The sequence below is a fragment of the Eubalaena glacialis genome, chromosome 10 (assembly GCF_028564815.1).
Source record: "Eubalaena glacialis isolate mEubGla1 chromosome 10, mEubGla1.1.hap2.+ XY, whole genome shotgun sequence".
Lineage (NCBI taxonomy): Eukaryota > Metazoa > Chordata > Mammalia > Artiodactyla > Balaenidae > Eubalaena > Eubalaena glacialis.
In genome coordinates this window covers 10,886,185-10,911,033 of record NC_083725.1, presented here as the reverse complement: position 1 = coordinate 10,911,033, position 24,849 = coordinate 10,886,185, and the positions used below count along the sequence as shown (strand labels likewise).

Sequence of the window (24,849 nt, the reverse complement as noted above, 5' to 3'; positions counted from 1 at the left end):
GGCAACTCACTGAATGGAGAAAAATATTTACAAATTGTGTATCTGATAAGGGATCCAGAATATATAAAGAATTCCTCCAATTCAACCACAAAACAAAGAACTCGGTTCAAAAATGGGCAAAGGACTTGAATAGGCATTTCTCTAAAGATGACATACAAATGGCGGATAAGCACATGAAAGGATGCTCAACATCACTAATCATCAGGGAAATGCAAATCAAAACTACAATGAAATACCACCTCACACCCATTAGAATGGATACTATCAAAAAACCAGAAAGTTTAAGTGTTAGAAAAGATGCGGAGAAATCAAAACTCTTGCACACTGTTGGCGGAATGTAAAACGATGCAGCCAGTGTGGGAAACAGTGTGGTGGTGCCTCCGAAACTTAAAAATAGAACTACCATTTGATTTCACAATCTCACTTCTGGGTACATGCCCAAAAGAATTGAAAATAGGGTCTTGAAGAGATACTTGTACATCTGTGCTTATGGCAGAATTTTTCACGATAACCAAAAGGTGGAAGTGATCCAAGTGTCCATCAACAGATGAATGGATGAAAAAAAATGTGATATATACATACAATGGAATATTACTGAACCTCAAGAAAGAAGGAAGTTCTGATACACGCTGCAATATGGATGAACCTTGAGGACAGTGTGCTAAGGGAAATAATCCAGTCACCAAAACACCAAATACCATATGATTCCAGTTCTATGAAGTACTTAAAGCACCTGTCATTTACAAAGGCAGAAAGTAGAATGATAGTTGCCAGGGCAGGAGAGGGAGGAATGGGCAGTTATTGATCCACAAGTGCAGAGTTTCACTTCTGTGAGATGAAAAGAGTTCTGTGAATGGACCGTGGTGATGGTAACGTGACAATGTGACTGCAATTAATACCCCTGAGCTGAACACCTAAAAATGGTTGAGATGGTAATTTTTATACTACATGTATTTTACCAAAATTTTTAAAAATACAGGCACTGCAGTCACCATCATCAGTAAACTCATCAGGAGGTAACTTAAGTCTCTGGTGCCCCAGCTACACTGCAAGAGACCAGGCTAGGTTTAGGGTCCGACAGAAACCACTCACAAAAATGTTAAGACTGTGAAAGTGTGGAACACTGAGAGAAGAGGGGAGTCCGTGTGGAAGAAAGCTGGTCACCTGCAGAGTCCTGCCAAGTCTTCCTTGCAGACCAGAAGCCTCGCCAGATGGTTTATAAAACCGATCACGCGAAATTTCTCCATTAACAGTCAGAAATCATTTTAAGCGCCATTGTCATAGAAGAGACATAGTGGGACAAACTAAGAAGTTCCAAATCATTAACTTTTACTCTCGACTGTTAAGAGGTTTTGCTTGGTGTTCTCAGATGGGGACAGCGGATACCGAGGTGAACTTTGCAGTTATTTGTTTAGAAAATGGCTGGTAAGGACTTACCAGTTTCTTTCTAAGAGATCCTCCAGGCTCTTGGTTCCCCTTCAGTAGGGAATTTTTCCTGGAGCGCTACCGTCCTGGATAGATGAGTCCAACAGGATGTGGAAAACCAGCATCTCTACTGAGAGGGCACACGAGAAAGACAAATCACCCGAGGCAAAGGTGAAATGATTTTCCCAAAGTCCCAACATTTATAAACTTCATGAAACTCATGGATGCCCTTAAAAAGCTACACCTCTACCCACAGCATTTACCAAGCTCCCTTTTTTGTCTCTTCTTTGGGCCACGTGCTGTGCTGAGCTGGGGGTATAGAGAAGTAAGATGCAATCCCTGCTTCTGATAAACTTGACATCCTCAGCAGTGAGAAAGCATTAAAGTATGAATTACACCGTCATAATACAGGATATACTGTGGTTCTGTCTGCATAAACTAAAGAAAGCACAAGCACCAGCACACCTCCCCCTGTGCCACTTTCAGATGAGAAAGGTAAAGCTCAGAGAAACAAAAGGTTAATCAAGGAGCGAGCGCCACGTCATGCGTTTTGCTTGCTGATGTGGCTGCCTCAAATTCACATACCCCGGGACCCAGCATCCTTCTCCCTAGATGCCCAGTCTCTGTCTGGAGTTGGTCGGAGCGCAAAGCTGAGGCTGAGAGCACAGGATTCCCTCCCTTTCCAAGCCTGTCAGCCTCCCAGAGAGGAGACACTCCCTGTCCCTTGGTCACAGAATGTATGGCCATACCTTTGATCAGAAAGGCCAGCAGCTAGCGAGTGCAAATGGCAAATCCATCAGCACCACCATTCAAACTGCAAGGCTGGCAGCGCTGTCTTCACGAATTAAATATGACACATCACGAGGATCCCGAGGTTCGGACAGACCTCACTGCCTGACATGCTGGGTCAGCCTAATTCCCAGCCTGTTTCAGATACCCAAACAAATTATCACGCGTTCCATGATGATACCAAATTGTGTTTGTGTGTGTGTGAGTGTGTGTGTGTGTGTTCCAAAGCCTCCATGCAAGTGCATGGTCATCAATTAAATATTTATCAGATCCCCGCTGACCTACGAGGCAGAATCATCATCTTCCGGCTCTGGAAGCATCAGTATCGGCTATTTTTAAAAGGCTGCTTCTCTTCTTGGTCAGTGGAACCTATTTAAACCTGAATGAAGAGCCCTCACTATCTTTTGTACTGGATCCATCTACCAGGCTGAATGAGGCTTTTAGAACCAACAAGAACCAGATGGCCCTCCAAGAGCATTTTTGAATGTTTAGATCTGAGTCATTTGTATGCGGATATCTTCACAAAATAGCAATCTGGGTAACAGGCTCCAGGCTGAGTCCAGCTTTCCAGACAGCCCATCTTTGCCCACAATTGAGAAGACAGGCACAATATTGTAGGGTTCCACAAAAATATTACAGCATTTCTCTATATGTGTAGCATCAAATACAGGAAGAGTCCCCGTCAGGCTGTCACGACAATGTTAGTTCGCCACAACCACGTCCCTTCCCAATTATTTTTCTTTTTCCCATGGCACCTACAAGTTCTCCCCTAGCATAGGCCTAAAGCCAGCTTTGTGAATCAGCCAGCAGAGGGCACTACAAAACTGGTGCAATAATCCAAATCACCACAAATTCAGAGCCGGAAAAAGATTTAGACTAATCAAAATGGGCTCCAGTTTTATTACGTGCTGGGAGCTCCTAGCCAGAAAGAGGAGGACCAGGGGAGGGAAGAGATGGAACCAGAAATGCACTGGTAGATGGGCCCGCTCGTCTGAGGAAGAGGGAAGGCAGCAGAGTGAGTCCAGTATCAGAAATCCAACGGGAGGGGCAAACCTAGTTCAAAAGTGGGAAGTGATCAAAATGAAGGGGGTCAACCCAACACTGTGACTTCTTAGCATTTACCCCAGAGAAGGGAAAACTTATGTTTACACAAACACCTGTACATGGATATTTATAGCAGCTCTATTTATAACCACCCCAAACTGGGAACCATCCAAACGTCCTTCTGCCAGTGAATGGATAAACCAAATATGTTACATCCATACACTGGAAAATCACTCAGCAATTGAAAAAGGACAAATTATGGATACATACAACAACACTAATGAACCTCGAAGGTTGAGCGAAAGAAGCCATTCTCAAGAAGAAGTTCCATTTGTACAACATGTTCAACATCTCAGCACTGCCAGGGTCTGGGGGTGAGGGGAGGCGATGACTACAAAGGAAGAGCATGAAAGAATTTTCTGCAGTTGATGTAACTGCTCTGTGCCCTGCTTTTGGTGATGATTACATGAATGTATACATGTGTTAAAATTCATAGAACTGTGCAAGCAAGTCAGTTTCACTGTAGGTTAATTAAAAAAATAAATTTTTAAAAAGAAAAAAAATGAGCCATAAAAAAAATCAAAGGGGTAGAACTCGAGAGGCAGGATGGGATACGTAGATAAAGAGTGAGATCTAGCAATGGTCCTTATCCAGAATGTAGGTAAAGGGCAGAGGCCCAGAAGCAGAGCTGAGCCCCCGAGGACAGGCTGCCGGGGATCAGGTGAGAAGACGGGGCTCCCCGCTGCTGATTGGTTGAGGTGGGGTTTCCGCTGAGTACCAGCAGCTCAAGTTGAAGGTAACAGAGGAGCCAAGTGGACCCACACGGTGTTGACTGAGCACAGAGGCTGCCGCTCAATGTTCCTGCAGCCCCAGGGGCTCTGCTCACCCTTAGGAACCCACATCCATGACAATGCAGAGCCGCCCCAAGTCACTGCCCCAACCCACTCGCTGGTAAGGAGGGGCTCGTCAGCTGTGGGCAGAGGTTTAGCTGAGAGCTCCAGTGACAGACAAAAGCTAGACAGACCTAATCTAACCCTCCCGTTCACAGATAAGAAACCTGAAAGAGCAAAGTCCCCCAAATCACACAGCTCATGAGCATCCCCAGGGGTCCTGAATCCCAGCCCTGGACCCTTTCCACCGTGCCTTGCACCGCTCCCTCATCAGTTCTCTAGCCTGGGATGGTATTTCTTCTCCTCTGTCCTGGGTAGGTGAGACCATGTTTTGCACTTAAAAGATAACAAAACACAGGTGACTCCACAGCATTCCATGACAACACGTGGAAAAAGTCTCTACCTCACTTAACCTTTGTTTGTCACTGTTAACGCTTGTTCTTTTCTCATCTGAATTGCTCATTACTTCCTGTGTCTGATTTCTGTGTCAGCCTTCTCTTATTCATGCCATTAAATACAAGATTGGATGGGATGGCTACAAAGACAGTCAAAGTTCTCACCTATCAAATCACCTCTTATGTCCTATCCACATTGTTCATTTCCATCAAGCTTTGCAGAGCTCAGAAGAGGGAGAAGTGTTATGGTTCATTGGGATGGAATGTTACAAGAGAAAAGCCTTGGGTACAGAAGTCGAGGTCAAGGTACTGGCTCAGCTCTGCTAATAACTGGGTGTGAGATTTTAGGTACGTCACTTCCTTTCTTGAGAATGAATTTCCTCCTCTATAAAGTGAGCTGGTTGGATTGGAAAATTACTAAGGTACTGTTCAGTCCTATAATGTTACATTCCACATTTAGTCTTAAGTGTAGATGGCAAATAACTAAACTGATACACAAAAGAACTGATTCATTTCCGTAATTCAACAGATATCTTTTGCAGGTCTACTCTATTTTCAGGCTGCACATTAGCCAAGAGGTATTTAACAACATATAAGAAATGAACACTGCCTTTAAGGACACGTAACCTCACGGATCAGAACAAGAGTCTAGGTTAAAGGATCCACTGTTCCACTTGGCCTCATGTGGGTCATTTGTTTAACCTCTCTGAACCCATTTCTTCATCTATAAATTGTGAATAATAATGGCTCCTTCTAGGAGTGAAAAATAAATGAGGGTATATTAGGTTTTATTATTAAGTCATTTATATTACTGTCCTGCCCTTTTGAAACAGCATTTTTCTTTCTTACCCCATACTTTTTGGCACATAATCTCCATTTTTAATCTCTTCTTCTTTGAAGTTGAATTTTCTATTAATGCCTTGAGATGCAACTCATATTCCACTTTTCCACAAAGACATACCTGTCTGCTCCAGCCAACACAATCTCCCTTGTCTCTGGTTTTCTGTTGCCTTTTAAAAAACACTGATGTGGTGTTTTCTATTGCTGCATAATTGACCTGGGTGTGTGTGGTTTAAACTCTCCTGAACTCCAGCTTATATGTTACCAAATGCCTCCAGAGACCTCAAATTCTACATACTTCAAGTAGAATCCACAATCTTGTCAAACCTTCTCCTCTTTGTGGGCTCATTTCAGTCTATAGTTTCTCAGTTGCTTGCACTAGATACCTAAGTATTTTTCTTGTTTCTTCTCCACCATAGCCTCCTCCAATCCATCCTATTAATTCCAACTCTCACGCATCCCTCAAATCAGCCTTTCTCATCTCCATTGTCTCAGCCTTCGTGGAGCATCTCTTGACTTAAGAGTAAGAGTAATGCAATAGCAGAGGGCAGAATGTATCAGTATCACCCCCCAAGCTTTTTCAAAATACCCCTATTTACCTTCCCATCACCTCATATGCCATCAGAAACTCGGTTGAGGGAAAAGACAGAAGACTAAGGAAAAAACTGGGCTTGTGTATCCTGCAAGAGCTTCCCAGGTTATTCTGATACATTGCCCATCACTGCTGAGAACCACTGTTTGAACCTTTCTCCTCTCCAATCCCTCCCCCCTCTACTGCCCAAATTACTTTTCAAAACCTCCAATTATAATGGCTCCTCACTACCTCTCAGAAACAAGCAAACAAACAAGAGATTCTTTAGTCTTGGCTTTCACGTTCTGGCTACAGGCCACTTTCCTGACTGGGTTTCCCCCCATTCCTTCCATGCCCCATGGGTTCCAGCCAAACCAAACTGGACCTTGTTCCTCTAGACATACCACACCCTTCCACAACCCCGGGTCTTGATTCACGCCACCTCACCTTCTTGGGATTCCCTTCTGTTCTTGTCTATCCCTACCTGGGAAAATCCCACTTGACTTTCAATGTCCAGACTAATGGCATCTCCCCCACAAAGTCTTCACCAATTTTCACCCTCTTCCAGGCAGAGTTAGTTATTCCCTTCTCTACACCCTCATCTCATTGTATTCACAGTGCTCATCTATTGAGTAACAGCTCGGGTAGGCCATCTTTCTTGACTCCCTCCAATAGGATATGGGTCCCTCCTGTGGTCCCCTAAGTAACTGTTTATACCTCTGTTATAGTTACACCCTATTCTACTCTGTGTGTATGTCGGGGGCGGGGGGGGGGAGGTTCATAACCCATTTGTCTTCTAATTTAGACCGTGAACTCCTCAAAGACAGACACCATCTTATCCTTCTTTGAATCCACAGCCTCAAGCAAGGGTCTGGAATCTTACTGGGCACTTAATAACACTTCAGTCAAGATCCAGATTATCACGGATGTAAAAAACAAACTTATGGTTACCAGGGGATAAGGAGGGAAGGGATAAATTGGGAGACTGGAATTGACAGAAACACCCTACCAAATATCAGATAACTAATAAGAACCTGCTGTATAGGACAGGGAACTCTATTCAATCCTCTGTAATGACCTGTATGGGGAAAGAATCTAAAAAAAAAGTGGATATATGTATAACTGATTCACTGTGCTGTACACCTGAAATTAACATAACATTGTAAATCAACTATCCTCCAACAAAAATTAAAAAAAAAAAGACCCAGACTAGATACCGTCCCCTCAGTAAGCATTTACCAGCTCTAAGAAGCAGCAGTGACTTCCTTCTGCCACCACAGCACACTGCCAATATCACCTTCTACTGCAAAAACCTGTTTCTGAGTTCATATCCTTACCTAAGACTGAGAGTACACTAGGGCTGGGAACTATGTCTTTATCTTTTTCTGCCCTGTAGCATGCTGCACAGTGCCTGACAAACAGTTCCACCCACCAAGGTTCTGGAATAACGGAACTGAATTTACTGGTGATTTCTTTCCAGGTGATAAGCTCTTCAAGGACCCTCACTGCATCTTTTACCCCTCTCACAATTTCAACAACATCTCCTCCAGTCCTGGACTGACAGCAAACATTCAACAAAATATTCAACAAAATATCAACACATTCTTATTGAATATTCCTGAATAAGTTTAGGCCTGCCTTGAGAGGATGCAGTGTCCCTCTCGGGTGTGTTTCCAGGAAAGGAGGGATTTAGTCTTTCAGCGGCCATCCCCCAACTCCAACTGTCATCCTGTATATATCCTGCTTTTCAGCATGGTTTGTCACGTCACTAGAAAGGCTGCATCTGTCACTTTCCAATTCCCAGCTTATTTCTCTGGACCAGCCATCTCCCTCCTCTCCAGTTGTCCCAATGTGTTCACCAGAATGGCATGTGCCATACTAACCTCAACCAGGAGTAAAAACAATGTCTACTTATGTGATAAGTTCTAGTCCAACAAAGCTGAGGGTTGGATCACTGTTCAATGCATTCATAATACATAGGCCTACCGGATAATGAAAAACATTGCTTTATACACAACTGAAGGGTTTTGGAATTTTGTTTTTAAAAACTAAACTAAAATATCATGATATTTATGAAAATAAATCCAATCTCACATTATTATTAAAATAAAAGTTAAGAAGACACTGTGTGGTAGGTTTTATTTTAGGCAGTAATAATAATTACCATGCTTTTAGAAAGCACAAACATGACAAAAGCTCTCTTTTTCTCCACTGTTTAAGTAAAATAACACAAATATGCTTCTACAAGTTTATAAATTACCCAATGATTCTTGAATGCCTGCGCACAACTTAGCTGACACCATCATCCAAAACATTAAGTTAGGTAATGAGCAACCAATGAGGAAATAGTTTTCCTAGAAGCTGGGAAATTACACTAACTTGAGTTAAATAAAAAGAACAAGCTCAACATTGATCATAGCACATCAACTGGGAGGAGGGATGCAAAGCATGGCCACCATCATCATATATCACAATAGCAGAGATGTCAAAAAATTTTAGAGTTTCTTCCAGGTAGGTTTAGGTATGAAATTACTTGGAGGCAGAAAATAATGACCCTGACACAGGATATAAGTGAACTTTAATTCACATTTTATCACTGTATTTAAACGTCCCCAGAATCATGATTACTCTAAAATTCTATGATCTAGGATAGATCATTTTCTTTCTGCAGTGAGGTCATTTGTATGATTAGCTGCAATGCAGTATTTTAAGGCTCCATCAAGAAGAACGAAATGAAATCAAGAACTGAGGCAACAGTACAGACTAGTTTTGTGAAATCTGACACTAGAAAAAAAGATTGGTCTGGGCTTGAATGATTCCAACTGATTATCCCTATAACTGAAGTTCATTTGTATAAAATGGAGTGGTCTGGAATATCCAAAATAACTAGCCCTAATATAGAAAGGACAGGTCTTAGTTAAGATCACCATGCTACAGACTTGAGTTGCCATTTCAGATCATTTCTCAGATTTGCAAGGAGTGAAAAGAAACAAACATTTTGAGAAGTTTCAACACTTCTAGCATTAACCATCTTAATGTCCATAGGTCCTACCTGGTTAATGCTTTATGTGTAAAGAAAGCTCTAAATTATTCAAAATGTCTCAAGTGGGCAAAAGGGTTGATTCTCTCTACCAGGAAATTGGTTCCAGCCAAGTGCATCATATTGAAACAACTTTTCCTTTTGATTGTTAACTTCTTAAGGGCAGTAGGGTCCCCCCAACCAACCCAGAGCAGCCACTGAATCCCTCTAAGATCTCAAGTGTACCCTTGAAAAGTGATGCATGCTGGCACAAGGAGCTGAGCTAGGAAGATCAGGTCTTTGTCTCGGGATTCAGCACCATGTGTTTTTTAACGCTGGATAAGCCAAAACTCCCTTTGGTCCTCAGTGCCCCCTTATTTTTTTTCCCCTTATGTCAGGGGAAAAAAAATAACAAAACTCTTTCAAAGGTATGAAGATGAATTAGATTGTGACAGTCAAACGACTTTAGCTTTTTGGGAAAAGATTTTGCGGCAGTAACAGTAACCTGTTTCCTCCAAGAGGTTGAACAAATTATTCTATGAGTTCTTGATTTATGCTTGGGTGAGCTGCTTTCACTGGGGTCAAGGCACTTGTGATTCCTGTTGGGCTTTATTTTAGTTCTCCCTTGCCAGTGGCCAGGGCAAGTGTGGGGATAAGAACACCCAAAGGGATGGAGACTAGGTAAAGGGACTGAAGGTTAGAGAGGCATAACAAAATCGCTCACTTTTTGAAGGACGCCTAATCTTAGATTCTTTTTTATTTTTTTAATTTACTTTATTGAAGTATATAGTTGATTTAAAATGTTGTGTTAATTTCTGCTGTACAGCAAAGTGATTCAGTCATACATATATCCTTTCTCATATTCTTTTCCATTATGGTTTATTACAGGATACTGAATATAGTTCCTTGTTAGATTCCCTTTTAATACCCTCCCACAAACTTTCTTGTTAGCAGTTCTGGGGTAGGCATTTTACACTTCCTCTTCCACCCTTCCAGATCTACACTCAGAGAAATGAGTAGAGGAGGAATTGTTGCCAAATCATCACTGTTTCTCTTCCATAGAATTTTACATTAAATGAATATGGAAAAAAATCCAGCCCTGGATTATCACATCACTTCTCTTAGAATATTCTTGGGAGTTTTATGCTATCCTTAAAACACCAACTGTCAAAATAAGATAATTATTTTTCAAGGAAATCCTAAACATGTACAGCTAGCCTAGCAAGTTTATATAAATGGACTTGTGCCTACATGCCCCCTGCCTTAGAAAAATAAATCTGGGGAGAAAATAGAGCTTCATCAAAGCATCCCTCTATCGATGGAATCCTCATTTTTCAGATCTGCTTATTTTAAAACACAACTCCTTGAACATGTAACACCATATCCAAATGCCACCTCTTTGCTAATTTACCAAACTATTAGGAGCTTTCTGTTTGCTTCCCCAAATATCACAAGAACAGTTTGCTGTGCTGGTTGATTAGCAAAATGAAGACTTTCTCCAGTGCTAACGTGTGTCATATTTCTTTTGAGGACTAGGAACCCTACGCTGCAAAGGAAGTTAAATAAGCATTTTCTCTCTGAAGGCCTCATACAGTTAGGTAGGGGAAGGTGTGCTATTTCCTTAAAAAGGGGCAGCTCCACTTTGTTCTCCCAATTTGGAAGGGAAAATACAAATCTAAAAGAGTTTACAAAGCGATAAACCCTTGAAAGGTATGTCTGCTACTAAACTGTAGCATCTCAATGGAGTATATGCTTTTGAAAAAGAAACCGTTTTCAATGAATGAGAGGATTGAAAATGAGTTTTGTATTTTGGACCATACCCTGCCATTTTAGTGGTTATTTTAAATCAGCCTGAGGGCATATGGGTGAAGAGAAGTAGAAGTGCTATATCCTATCTTCCATATACACACACCTGTGACCTTTTGCTTGATACTTGGTTAAGTTGTTCTTCTAACGTGCCAAAGATGTTATTTTTCCCTTTAGTTTTTAAAGATGTTTGTATTTTTAGGGCCCAGGAGATTTAAGGCACAGATAATATTTTGATCACACTGTGCTCAATATGTATAATATTAGAGGTAGGGTTTCCATCTTCAAGAAAAGCCCAGGTTGGGGCTTCTGCATGATTTGGAAGTTTTATATCAACTGGAACAACCACATTGTGAAATATTTGGATTAATGGTTGAACTTGAACCTGTTCCTTTCAAATGTCTGGGGATTGACCTTGGCCACAAGCTTAGCTGTTCCTTTTAAGTTGATCCAGCAGAAATTAGCTATCTGCAGGGGGCACAGGCTGAGAGATGGGGTTCCCTCCAAGTCTGTTCTCCCATGGGGATGAGCATCCTTCCCAGCTCCGTGGAGAATTACACTGTTGTGCCATGCAGAAGGGACTGGGTTAGACACTACTTCAGTCATAGAGACGCTGAGCCTTTCATTAACCTCTTTGTCTTTAGTATTTTCAAGTGGAAATACCAGCCAGCCTTGCGATATCTCTCATTTTCCCCTCATTTCACCCTTTACCAAAGAAGAATTGGTCTAAAGTTGGAGCTCTCCATTTCTTTCTGTCCAGAATGCTCTGAACAAATCAGCAATGCCAATTTCCCAGTACACAAAGGCATGGAAACATCTGTTTAAATTTGACTTTTGAATCAACCCCAAGTGACTACTCCTTGGAAAAGATATGCTTTATCACAGATAAATTTTCCTTGTTCACAATTCCTGGCCTAGAGTTACTGTAGGTTCATGTAGATGTGTGCTGGAAATTAAACAGTGTGCTACCAGGGTGGCCACAATTAAATTCAGACTTGCATTCAAACCATGGCCCGCTCTGCATTTCTTGGAGAACTTTGCTTTCTACAGACATTTCAGAATGTCTCTTCACAAAAGAAGGAAGCAGGGTGGCTGGGCCCAAGGCCCCTAAATCAAGGCCATGAAAATGGAAAGGAAGAGAATGTATTTGCAGGGTGCCAAAGTGGCTGCTCATAATAGTGAAGATCTTATACTTCCAATTTAGGGTGTTTTCTTATGGACCCGAGAAGGTATTCTACCCCTATATTCACATGCAGACTACAATCATTATTTGGAAAAGAAAGAAATCATGAGCTCATACCGAACATCAACCCAACAGCATGTGTCATAAAATGGAATGGCTCCTCAAAGGAAAAAACTTCTTCCTTTGCATGCAGATATATCCCCCTTTTGACTTAAAATACATTTTGGAATTGAAATGCTGAATCTTAGCAAATTCTGACAATAATCAGGAGTCCTGGGCTCATGCCAGAAGTTAGATGGCTTGAGAAAAAAATTATCAACTTAGAATAACTTTTTTCTAGATAGTACAGTATTTAGAAGGAAAAAAAAACACAAAACTATGGAGAACTAATATAGGTATGTGATTTTTCTAAGCTAAAAGTAAGCTTATAAAATTTGCAAATGTGTTTGTTTTGTAGCAAAATTTTTGGAAAACGGAATTCAAATTTAATCTGCCTTCTGATTCCTTCTATATAGAATCAGTTTTAATCACTTTTATTTATTTGAAGAAATACAAATTATATGACGTTAAAGTCACTGAGAAAAAGTCCCAGTATTTTCACGCTTATGTCAAATGCCCATTTGAAATACTCTCCTAAAAATCTATTTTGAGAGTGTGCCTCTGTAACCTTTGACAGCTTTGGGATTTATCAGAGGAGTTGGCCTGATCACAGAAGAGAATCACTTGTGCATAAATGTCACCCCAAAGAACAGCTATGGTTAGTTTAGGTGAAAAACAGCATAACCCTAAGATTTATAGCCATACAAATGATAGTCAAAACCATTTTTTGTAACGTACATTGGAAAGTTACCACACACATTTCACATGCAAGCTTAAATGATCTGAAAAAGACAATTACCAATTCAGGCTGAACTGATTTCAACATTTGAGCAAATCACAAACAGCAGATCTGGCCTGGCTTAAAATTTCCATCCAGTTGTTGAGCCGAACAAAAAATAAACAAATGGAAAACCTGAGAGAGGAATGAGACTTTTCTCATGATTTTTTAAAACTGAAAATGCAGCAGGAAACAAATACAACCACGAAGTCCTTGCAAAGAAACTGCCCTTGGCATCTAGGCTGGAGCAATCTCCGAAGACCCCCGCCCCCTCACTCTCCCACCAGAACCTCCCACTCTTGCTGTATTTCCTAATTTCGAGGAACGTATCCCTGAGCTGTTTATCAAAACAGTGTGCAAGAAAAACGGCTACCCTCTACTACTCTTCCAACTCTTGCAATTTCTTCCTCCTCCTGGACAGAGGCCACTAGTAAGGGAGAGCCTCAGGAAAAAAAAAAAAAAAAAAAGCAGAGCGGTGAAAGCAAAGAAACAGTAGACAACGGTGGCTTTGACAAAGCCTTCCCTCAACCCTCTTTCTGCTCCTGCTGTGACACTTGCATTCAAGAGCAAGGGCGGCTGCCATCGGATGCATGGACAATGGATGGAGGAATACAAGGCAGGGGGGAAAAAAGGAAATCAGATGAATTCTCAGCTAAGATGGCAGGGCTCTCACCTTTTCCTGTTTTTTTTTTTTTTTTTTTTGGTTTTTTTGTGTGTGTGTGTGTGAATAGTCTGGATGGAGGTGTCCCACAGAGAAGAAATAAAAAAGGGTGTCTGAATTGTTGGATGGTTCTGAAGGCTTCTGCATTTGCACATGCATTTTAGAACTATTTGCAGGGGTCTACTTGCTGCCAGCCATCTCCCCCCACCTCCTCCTTCTCTCTCTCTCTTCTATGTCCTGCAGTCTCCATCACACCTCTGTTAGTATGAAGACTTTCTGCCCATGTAAGTAAGTGAGAGTGTGCATTCCTTAGTGTTTGAATCAAGACCCATCTCTGCATGCAATTCTGATCTAAGGAGCCTATAGCGGTTACTACAACTATCAATTAGTCAGCAATAGCTGAGACCTTCACAGCCTCTGAAGGAACAAAGGTAGAAAGACAAGCAAATACTCCAGCACTGGGATCTTGCTGGATCCTGGGAACTTGCTGGCTATGAATAACAGTGCCTTTTCCTGTTTAACGCTCAAACCTACGTAATATTACAGGCTATTAATGTATCCAGCTGCATAATTAGGTACGGAGTGTCTAAAGGCATATATGTTTCTTTGACATCAGTGGAAATAAAATGTATTAAGCTGAACTGAAAGGAAATACCAGGTGACAGATAAGAGTTTATGACATATTTGATCCATGCTCCATTTTAATGAACTGCCACCAGAACTTAAATTAACTACAGAGTTCTTTGTCCATTTCAGTGGCTTTTATGAAAGAAACTAATAAAATAATGATGAAAGGAGAAGGAAGTATTCAGCCATAGAAAAGCCTATAAGAAGGCTAATTCTTCTCCACAATAGATGAAACTATTTTGGTTTAAATTCAAGTCTGGATTTTGTTTAACATTAGGTGGGTTTCTTCTGGAGTGTGTATAAGCGTGCATGTGTGTGTGTGTGTGTGTATTTGTTAATTGCACATGTTGTGAATACCGGCTTACATGGGATGTATCTGCTGTAACTTGCACTAGATATATCCTGATAACCATCTGAAACAATACAAAGAATTCTTTTATCTCATTTTGCAGAAACCTCAAAAAATCAACCTTTTTGAAAAACAAGGCTTTGCCCTTCAGTTTTCAAGGTGATCAAAATACTGTTAACTTGAATATACAAAAGAAAGAGGGAGGAATAAGTAACAGCTGATCTTACTCACTTTTGAATACGGATCATTGCAAAGGGAATGGTGTACTTAGTTTCTGATGTGATCTGTGATTTTGCCCTTCTTTTCTGTTGCATAAAAAGCTGCATTTCTTTCCTCAGCACTTGTTGTTAGAATTGAAATTATTTTCCAATAAGGTATGGGAGATATCTTGAAGGTTAATATATTTTCCTAACTCTGTAAATAAGACAGAAAGTCTCCCTGAAGACATGCATTTACAGCCAAGCTGTGGCAAGGGCTGCAAAAGATCCACCTTATTTCCCTCTGCTATGGATTCCTCTTCTTAAGGACTGTCGCTCTGAAGAGCAATTCTGTTTTCCTTCTTCCTGGACAAAATGATTCCAACAATCATTTTACCCCTTTTAACCTCGGAGGCAATTACAGAAGCTGAGAAATTTGGAGATAACACTCAAAGAGAAAACTCCAACAACAGACCCTAAAAACTGAGTTGCAGAGACAGGGATGGAGATCTAGCAAGCTTTCAAAATGAGGAAAGGTGGTAGAAATCAGGAGAAAACAGGTCCCTAACAAGATACAGCCGGGTAGAGAGGGAGGCTCAGGAACCACCCCGCCGCCACCGCCACCCTTCAAACCCTGTCACTTAAGACAGAAAAAAGTCCTAACCATGTCGAGAGGGGAAGGGAAACAGTGTTAAATAGCTGGCGAGGTGACCCACCGTCCTGTGTGCTCCTTGGCTCTTGCTGAGGGGAGTAACAGCCACAGCAGTGACAACGGAGTTGAAATGTGCAAGTGCAACCTCTGCCCCGTGCTCTCTGCCTCCCAAAAAAGGCAAGAAAAGCATGACTGGGACAGAGCAGAACGGAAGGAGAAGGCGCTGGCGGCGAGTCACAGACCCCATCAGCACAGGCGGCGAGTCACAGACCCCATCAGCACCGGCTGGTCTCTGAAAGCCCTGCATCGAGGGTCCCCATTCACAGGCGGCGAAGAAGCAGAGACAATGGCAAATCGAAAACTGGCAGGGCTTCTGGGATAATTTAATCTCTCACTCCAGCATCTAGATGGGTATAGCAAGGAACACAGGCGAGAGCTCCTCCATACCGAGGCGCAAGCATATGCCTGCCTCTCCGAGGATGTATTTTTAGACATAATATCAGGGGTAAGGCAGCCTGTCCGCTCAGCTGCAGCGTTCACATCCTAACGTGGGAGCCGCCTCTTTCTCACTCTCAGTGGAGCTGATGATCAGAGGAAGCAGCCCACGTTTCTCTCCAAGCCAAAGGTCAGTTAAGAGGACCCCAAACCACAATCCATTGTCTCTGCGCTCAGAAAGCATGAAATACGTTTTCAAGATGTGTTCCAAAATGAGGTCACACCGCGTGGCAATTTGCTCACTTCCTATTTTTCCACAGATGCCTTATTCTACCATCCAAAAGCACAACCAGGAGAAGTAATCACACCTTGAGAAAGACCATTCCAATACCATAGACTAAAGATAAAAAAATATTTGGCAGGACATGTATTATTAGTAACATGTCTTAAACTTCGAAACGTCTCCAAACAACGTTTATTAAAAGCAAGAGACAAATGATGTCTTCCGTCATATAGATGTGCTTTGAATCTTAGTATTCCTCCCATTCACGTCAAGCTTCACACATTTAAAATAATAAACACAAGAGAAAAATAGCCCAGCTCATTAAAGCATAAGCAGAAAGTAAGGAGTCCAGCTCAGCCTTTGCAAACAAATTAGACATAATCTGACATGGTTTTGTTCGAGCCTGCGAATTTTTCATTCACATAGAGGATTAAAATATTTTAAAAGATTCCTTTAAATTTTTCATATTAGAGTACACTTATTAAATATATATATGGGCATATCCATACATATACAAAATTCTCAAGTTAATTTAAATTTATGGGGGAAATTCAAGGGATTGTAGGTCAAACAATCCAAAAAGAAAATAACTCTAAAAACCAATCCTTAACCACATACCAATCTCTGAAGTTTCACACACCACTAAAATGAGATGGTTGAAATGGTGATGAATGAAAATAATGTCTCACAACCACAATATTCCAAATGAAATTACTTAAAGAGCAAAATGCCCACTTCCTTATTTTTGAGTCAGAATTTGTTTCTGTCAGAACAGTTTTTCTTTTTAATGTCATATATATGTCATCTATAAAAGACAGGTACAAAATGGATTCTTTCCAACTCTACAAATAAGCATCCTAAGTTTTGATTCTCCTTTAAGACTAAAAACAGTTTATAATTACACATGGTAAATCTCACTAGGACTGAATGCTCTCACAAGGACTGACAAAGGAAGAAGAATTCACGTCAGACCAAACGGCTTCTTTCAGTCAGTTTCTTGCAGCTTTCTTCCAACAGATCTGGGCCAAAACGAATGTAGAATCCTGAGCCGAACTATCCATCACATTTTCCTAGTCTTTCAATTAATGACATTGCAATCAGATCGATAGAATGTAATAAGAAAAGAGCTTTGCATTTCTATACCTATTAATTCGCTGAGTAACTCCAGCAGTAAAACGTGACTTGAAAGGAAAAACACTCAAGGAAAATGAACTCTCTTAGCATATTGAGCAAGGACTCCCTGACCCAAAAGTGAACACTGGTGTTTCTACCTTCCAACCAGAGTTACTAGGATCCAAAGATCAGACTGCTTTGTGAGGGGCAAGCTTCATCTTTTTTTGCAAGATTCTCTATAGTATTCTCACATTGCCACAGATCTAGTTAAATCGGTCATTTTGGGGAATTTTGGAACAAACATCCTTGAAATGAAAGTCAGAGGATCAGCCTGGGCAGCCATTGCTCTCTGCTTCCTATTCCAGCCAAATTGCCAAATTTGTGATCCTCGTTTTCTAGGGCATTCTGTAGAAAGGAATTAGGTTTAGAAAGAGGGGGATAGGGAAAGAATGATGAAAATGCTAAGAAGGTTGGCCCACTCCCAAATCACTGCCTTGGTTCAAGACAATGCAAACAGCGACAGATAACAGTGCCAACATGGTGTCTGAATCCTCCATGTTTATCACCAGAGACAGAAGACTGGGAAAGCCAAGTACAAGTTCTCTGTGGGAAGAAGGAAGCAAAGAAAGGCTGTCCTAGGATGCTCTCTGGAATCCTGTGCATGTCCAGATCTTAGTGTTACTACAGGTGAACAGTGACTTGAACTCAGGAACAGAGAGTAGAATGGTGGTTGCCAGGGCCTGGGGGCAGTTAGGGAAATGGGAAGACATTGGTCAAAGGGTATTCAGTTATAAGTTCTACGGATCTAACGTACAGCATGGTGACTATAGTTAACAATACCGTACTGCATACTGGAAATTTGCTAAGAGAGTAGATCTAAGTGCTCTTACACACAAAAAATGGTAACTATGTGAGGTGATGGATGTGTTAGTTAGCTTGACTGGGGTAACCATTTTACAGTGTATGCATATATCAAATCATCACATTGAACACCTTAAATACATACAATTTTTATTTGTCAGTTACACCTCAATAAACCTGAGGGGGGGTGCCGGGGGGGGGGGAATCAGTGACTTCAGTCTTAAGAAGTAGATTCTATGGAATGAAGGTTACAATATCAACCACTGGTATAGCGGGAAGAGCATAGGTTTTGTTGCCAGACAAACAAGAGTTTGAATCTCAGTTGTATTATATACTACTAAGCATCTCTGAACCTTAGATTTCTATTGATAAAACAGAGATCTTACTGCTTACCTCAAGGGCTGCTACGAGGTTAAATGAGATAACGTATGTAAAGCACATGGCGCATACCAGTTAACCCCTCCTCCTCTCAATTCTCAGATTGCCACATATAAACTAGCAATAAAAATACAAGCTTACTGTACAGATTAAATGAGATAATGTATACAGGACATTCTATAAACTTTTCAGCACTATATAACAGAAGGGTATTATTGTTGTCATAACAATAATGCTTTTAAAAATGAATACGTTATTTAGTGTAAGACATAGAGGATGAGGGCTTCCCTGGTGGCACAGTGGTTAAGAATCCACCTGTCAATACAGGGGACATGGGTTTGAGCCCTGGTCCGGGAAGCTCTCACATGCCGTGGAGCAACTAAGCCCGTGTGCCACAACTACTGAGCCTGCGCTCTAGAGCCCGTGAGCCACAACTACTGAAGCCCACGTGCCACAACTACTGAAGCCTGCATGCCTAGAGTCCATGCTCCACAACAAGAGAAGCCACTGCAATGAGAAGCCCACACACCGTAACGAAGAGTAGCCCCCACTCACTGCAACTAGAGAAAGCCCGCGTGCAGCAATGGAAGACCCAATGTAGCCAGAAATAAATAAATTTATTTAAAAAAAAAAAGACAGAAAGAAATAGAGGATGAGTAATATGCTCCAGCACCTCCTTGTGTGCACAGTTACATATTTCAGACCTACAGGGGAGATCTCAGCAGTCATTTCTACCGGAGGAGGTGTGTCAAGTGAATGGTCACCACCAACCAGTCTTCCGGTGGATCCTCTCTTCGTTGCAGATATCATTGTTTGAGGATAGAAAACAGGATTTTTAAATTCCCAGATGAAATTACAAGGAATCATCTACTAAAGCGTCAGAGACACCTTTGCTAAGAGGTAAGAATATCACTACTGAGGGTCCCCCGTGTTTGTAATAAAAGGAGAAAAGACCTAATTATTCATTTAAGAAATATTTGTAGGTCAGTAAAATATTCATGAAGAGCAATACAGGTAGGAGGGGTAGCAGGACAATGTTTGTCCTCAAAGAGCTTAGAGTCTAGGAAAGAAAATGTTTAAATCATATCAATAAAATGAAAATAATTACAAAGCATTTAAGTGAGAAAAATACTGCAGGTCTTGGAGTAAATTTTTGTGGTTAATTGCTGTTTGACATCTGAAATATTAGAACTATTTTTAAAGGACCCTTTTTATTACTTTGTCATGATAATTATTACCTAATGAAAGGAGATGATAGATGAGAGAGATTAAAATAATTGCTACAAAATAGCAAGCTTTATGAAGACATCAAGTTCATTATCTTTGCATGGTTTGGATAGGAAACATTGGGAGGCTTACAGACACCAAAATATACTAATTCGATAGTTGTAGTTAACTGAAGAGAATGTCTGCTGCTTTTCAGAAAAAAAAAAATAACAGCTACCACTTACATAGCACTTATACTGGGCCAACCAATGTGCTAAGTGCTTTATGCATAATAACCCACTTAAGCCTCACAGCAACCCTATGAGGTACATTCTAGTGTCATCATCACTCCTTACAGATGAAGAAACTAGAGCACAGAGAGGTCAAGTGACCTGCCCAAGATCATTGAGCTAGCACATGGCACAGTCAAGTTCCACACCCAGGCAATTTAATGCCTGAGCCCACACTCCTGACCACTACATCCAATCGCCTCTCATCCTTTTTTTTCCCCCTTAGATCTTCATCAACTCTGATTTTCAGTTCAAAGTGGGACCAAATGGCCAACAGGTTAAATCAGCAATGGGTAAACTCTGAGAGAAAAAGAGACATAATCTACATAGTCAAGTAAAACTTGTAGCCAGAAAGAAACTATTAACAGTGTGAAGCTGCTACAAAGCTGCCCTTCTATTTATTCTCTAGTTTAGTTCCAAGTCCATTCATTCACGCATTAAGTTAAGCAAATATTACTGAGCATGACTCTACCAGACAGCGGGTCCCTACCCCATCAAAGCTTACAGACTAGTGTAAGAGTCTGGCGTCACAACAATTACAGTACAGGGAGGTGAGTGCTTTGCTAGAAAATCTAGAATTGAAAAACCAGATATTCGTTTTGCATCTAGGATAGCTTTCAGGAGAGCAGGTTTGTGAGATTAGATATGTCTGGATCCAGAAATTTCTCAGAGAGGAACAGATTTCAGTAGTCTTTTCATCTGGTTTAATGCTAGCAACAATCACTCTTTTTGATATCGGTCTTTATTTTCTCTGGCCCTGTGTGACATATGCTGACATATGCAACTCACCAGGACTCCTGTCTACTGCCCTGCAGACGCACGTTCCTTGCTTCACAAACAACCTTCTCCGGCCCAGATCCTACAAGGGAAGGAAGGAAGACACCCTCCTGTCTGCCTCTCTCTCCTCATATTGAACAGACACTCAAAAAAAAAATTCAAGTAAAGAAGGTATACACATTTTAATAATGTTTATTACTTTTCCTGATTATAATAGTAACACAGTCGCTACCAAAATTTTAGAAAAAAAAATTTAAAGATGACAATTAAAATTACCCATGATAATAGCAATTAAAGATAACCACTTTTGGTATTTTAACAGAGTTCCCTCTAATCTTTTACATATGTGGGTGTTTATGTATTAATATGTGGGTATTTTTTTTACAGCATTTGGATCAAAATGTAAATAATTTTGCTTCCTACTCTCAGTTTAACACCGTATCAAAAGCACTTGTGGTGTTTAAATATCCTTCAAAACATATTAAAACATTATGTAATATTCTATCCGATAGATACGTTATTTAACTATTTTCCCAATATTGGGCATTTAGGATGTATTTAGGATTTGTATTATACATAAGGTTGTAAAAGACATCTTTTTATATAACTATTTGACTCCTTTTCTTAGTATAGAAAGTGGGATTATTGGGTCAAAGTGTTTTCTTTTTTTTTTTTTTACATTTTGCTAAATTGCTTTTTAGAAAGTTTCTGCCAATTTACATACTTAACTATTGGAGGAAATTTTTATTTCTCTGCAGTCTCACTAGTTGTTTTACTTATTTTAATACCTACTACATATTTAGTAGTGCTGTTTAATTTGTATTTCTTTGAATTCTAGTGAGATTGGACTGATCTTTTAAGAATTCATTGACCACTTATTCTTTTTTATTTTATTAGTTACCTGTTTGCCTTTTTTCATTTCCTTACTGTGTTGCTACTGTTTTTCTTGAGTCATAAGGTTCATACATGCATATGTATATCTTATACACACACATATCTACATATATACCCTTTATCAACTACTGGAAATATGTTTTCTAAGTTGTTTATGATTTTTTTTTTAGTTTGCAGAACCTTTATATTCTATATATGCAAATTTATTGGTATTTTCTTTTGTGATATCGTCAGATGGTTTTATACTTTGAAGTACTTTTCACTCACAGTTAAATATTCACCTGTATTGTCTTCAAGTTATTTTATGTGAAGAATTTTTGCATGTAATATAACTAACCTTTATTTTGGTGCATTTTGTGAGATAAGGATATAACCTGAGGGGGTTTTTCTCCCATCAACTGGCAATTTCCCTACCTTTCATCCTGATCTCCACTGATATTTTAAGTATAATAAAGTATACATATTCAAACTTGTTTCAGGACCACCTATTCCATTCAGATGTTTTTATTTAAATTCTTTCTAATAAATGAAACTGTCAAAGCATTTTTCTATTTCATCATCCCTGGGACTGAAAGACTTCTGCTATCACAGTGAGACAAAAATATCCTATTATTAAGGATTGGGCCAAGTTGTACTGCTGATGTTGGGGGTGATAAAGGCAGCTGCTAAAACTAGCTGGGTCTCTGGATGGGCCTTGATGGCCAAAGGGCTAAAATTGAATTCAGAGGGGTTGAGATTAAGGCAGAAGATTCCACCTTAAGGCAACAGGGGAAGGCAGGAGTCATAGTGGTTAATCAAGTAAAACTCTGCAGGAGAAAGTCAAGACCCAGGTACTGACAAGAGCATTTACAAATTAAAGTTTGAAGAGATCAGACCAAGCTTGAGCTCATCCTTACAGAACCAGATGAAGACAGGAGTCAAAGCATCTTGAAGAGAAGAAGACAGAACATGAGGGTGTAGAGGGTGGGGGAATCGGGCTGGCCTCCTGAGCTAGCACATGGACGATGCATGGATGACAGACTGAGTCAAGGCCAAGGAGCACAAATTCATTTGGGCATCTAGTTTGCAGAAACTTAACTACGCTTTAGATTTCCCCAAAGAAATACGTGATGAATTTATTATAGAGAACTGTCGTGGATCATTTAAATTTCCTTATTTTTCATAGGTACAAAGATAGAGTTTGGTCTGAAATAAAAGGAGAGGAACACCTGCCTCGGGTCACCTTCTCCCTTTGCAACGCCAGCATCAGTTCAAGTGGAAAGGATGAAAACTGAAAGAGCGCATTTACCAGAAGTGTGCTAGTATTGGAAATGTGAGGGTTTCCAATTAGGGAAAACAGGTCAATTGATGATGCAGGGTAGTCAAAAGAAAGAATGCTTCTCCCTTTTTAAGGTACAGGGAAAGGAAGGCTGTGGCATAATGGTAGAAAAACTTGTCAGCTTTCTACTGCTTTTGCCTGGCACACAATTAACTAGTCCCTCAATGCCACGACATTGAATGGTCCACACGGGGCGTTTCTGGGACAGTGTAGGGAGCAAGGTACAGTGGCTGGAAATATGGCCTTTAGAGGGAAGCCAATCGAAGCTTGAGTCTAACTGTGCCAAAAACTAGCTGTGTGATCCTGAGTAAGTTCCCTAGCCTCTCTGAGCCTCAGTGCCTTCACCTGTAACATGGACACAGTAGTTGTATTCACCTCGTAGGGTTGTTATAAAACTAAATAAGAAAACATATTTGGTCAATATATTTGGGTCTGATACATGGGTAGCATTTGAATATTAGCCTGTGTTAGGAGGCAGATAGGGAACGTGAGGTGGAGAATTAAATCTGGGCTCAAACGCCAGCCCTATTACTTGTTTGTTCTGATGCCTCCCTCTATACCTCCTCTACCAAATGGGCATTTGATTACAGCGATATCTACGCCATAGGGCTGTTTTGAAGATTCAATGAAATTATATACATAGGCACTTGAACAGTGCCTGTCTATAAAAATTAGCTGCTATTGTTATTGTTTTTGTACTCAGAATGCACGGCTGAGCTCCCCAGGTCAAAAGTCCGTAAGAAACTGAAAACATAAGATAAGAGGAAATTTCTTTTCCTCTGGAAATATGCTATAACTAAACCTGATTTTCCGAGCTGATTTCCGCATCCCTAATGGAAAATCCACACTGCAATAAAATAGACTCCTGTGGCAATGTTAGAGGCATCCAGCCTGTAATCACAGAAAAGGTAACACCTCTAAAACAGTTGGGATGCCAGTTCCAAGGATCTGCTGACTTCATGCAGAGGGCACAGGGATGACATTTCTCTAGACTGTCACAGCAGGCTTCTTTCTCAACTGCTTTCTTCGAGATCCCATGGGTGATTTCAGAGCCAGCAGCCAGAAACCTCCCTGCCTCTGATAATCATCCCAAGGTATCCTAATTCCCAAGACCATGCATCTCTACCCACTCATGCTTTTATTTTTAAATTCATTCCTCCAGCCATCAAACATTTATTTCTGTACCTAGGGTAGGGGCTAAGTGTATAGTAGCGAACAAGGCATATTATGTTCCTGACTCATGGATCTTACCTTCTAGTGGGAGACTCAAACACTACTCTGGTAACCACACAGGTAAATACATCATCACCAATTGTGATTGAAGTACCATGGTTGAGAAGAGAAAAAGATTATGTGGATTTGCAGGGAAGATCTCCCTGAGGAAGTAGTATTTAAGCTGACATGATCATGATATAAAAGATGCAACGCCAGCTTCGAATATAAAATTTTCATGAATGTTGGCTTGAAGGAAGCAATCCATGAGGTTGAAGAAATTACTGATATTGACCAGCAGAAATTAGGCTGTAATTAGTGGGCCCCATGCTCTATAATGGGAGAACCCTGACTACTTAAGTTTACCAGCCCTTCGTTGAAAGGGATAAAGGTGGAAAGAAACACCAGTCTAGTACCGCCCACCCCTAGGAAAGAATGGCAAGGTGGGCATTCATAGAGCCTTTTCCATGGAACCAATTCCTCTACAGCACCTAACCTGCATCTCACAGACAGGGTCCTGTTTGGAGAGCAACCAGCACAAAGCTCTGCCAACGTGAATAATAGAAGCCTTGGCTGGGGAAGGATGGAGAGTACGGGTTATAAAGTAGATGAGGTGGTCCCTACAGCTTGGATAGGAGCAGCCGCTAAGGAAAAAAGGAATCTTAAATTCCTATACAGTCTACACAAAAGTTAAGATGTTTCTCCCAAACCCTCATCCTTCTACCAATTTAAATCCATTCCTCAAAAGCCAACCCAA

At 40.7% G+C, this 24,849-nt stretch overlaps 1 long non-coding RNA gene across 3 annotated transcripts in view; it reads right to left on the bottom strand.

The window, feature by feature from the left end:
* LOC133099507 (uncharacterized) overlaps positions 1 to 24,849 on the bottom strand; it is a 187,096-nt gene that overhangs the window by 122,095 nt on the left and 40,152 nt on the right. For all 3 annotated transcript variants that reach the window (XR_009702347.1, XR_009702346.1, XR_009702345.1), the window contains exon 2: positions 1,438 to 1,555. This is a non-coding gene — a long non-coding RNA (uncharacterized LOC133099507). The remainder of the gene's footprint in view (positions 1 to 1,437; positions 1,556 to 24,849) is intronic.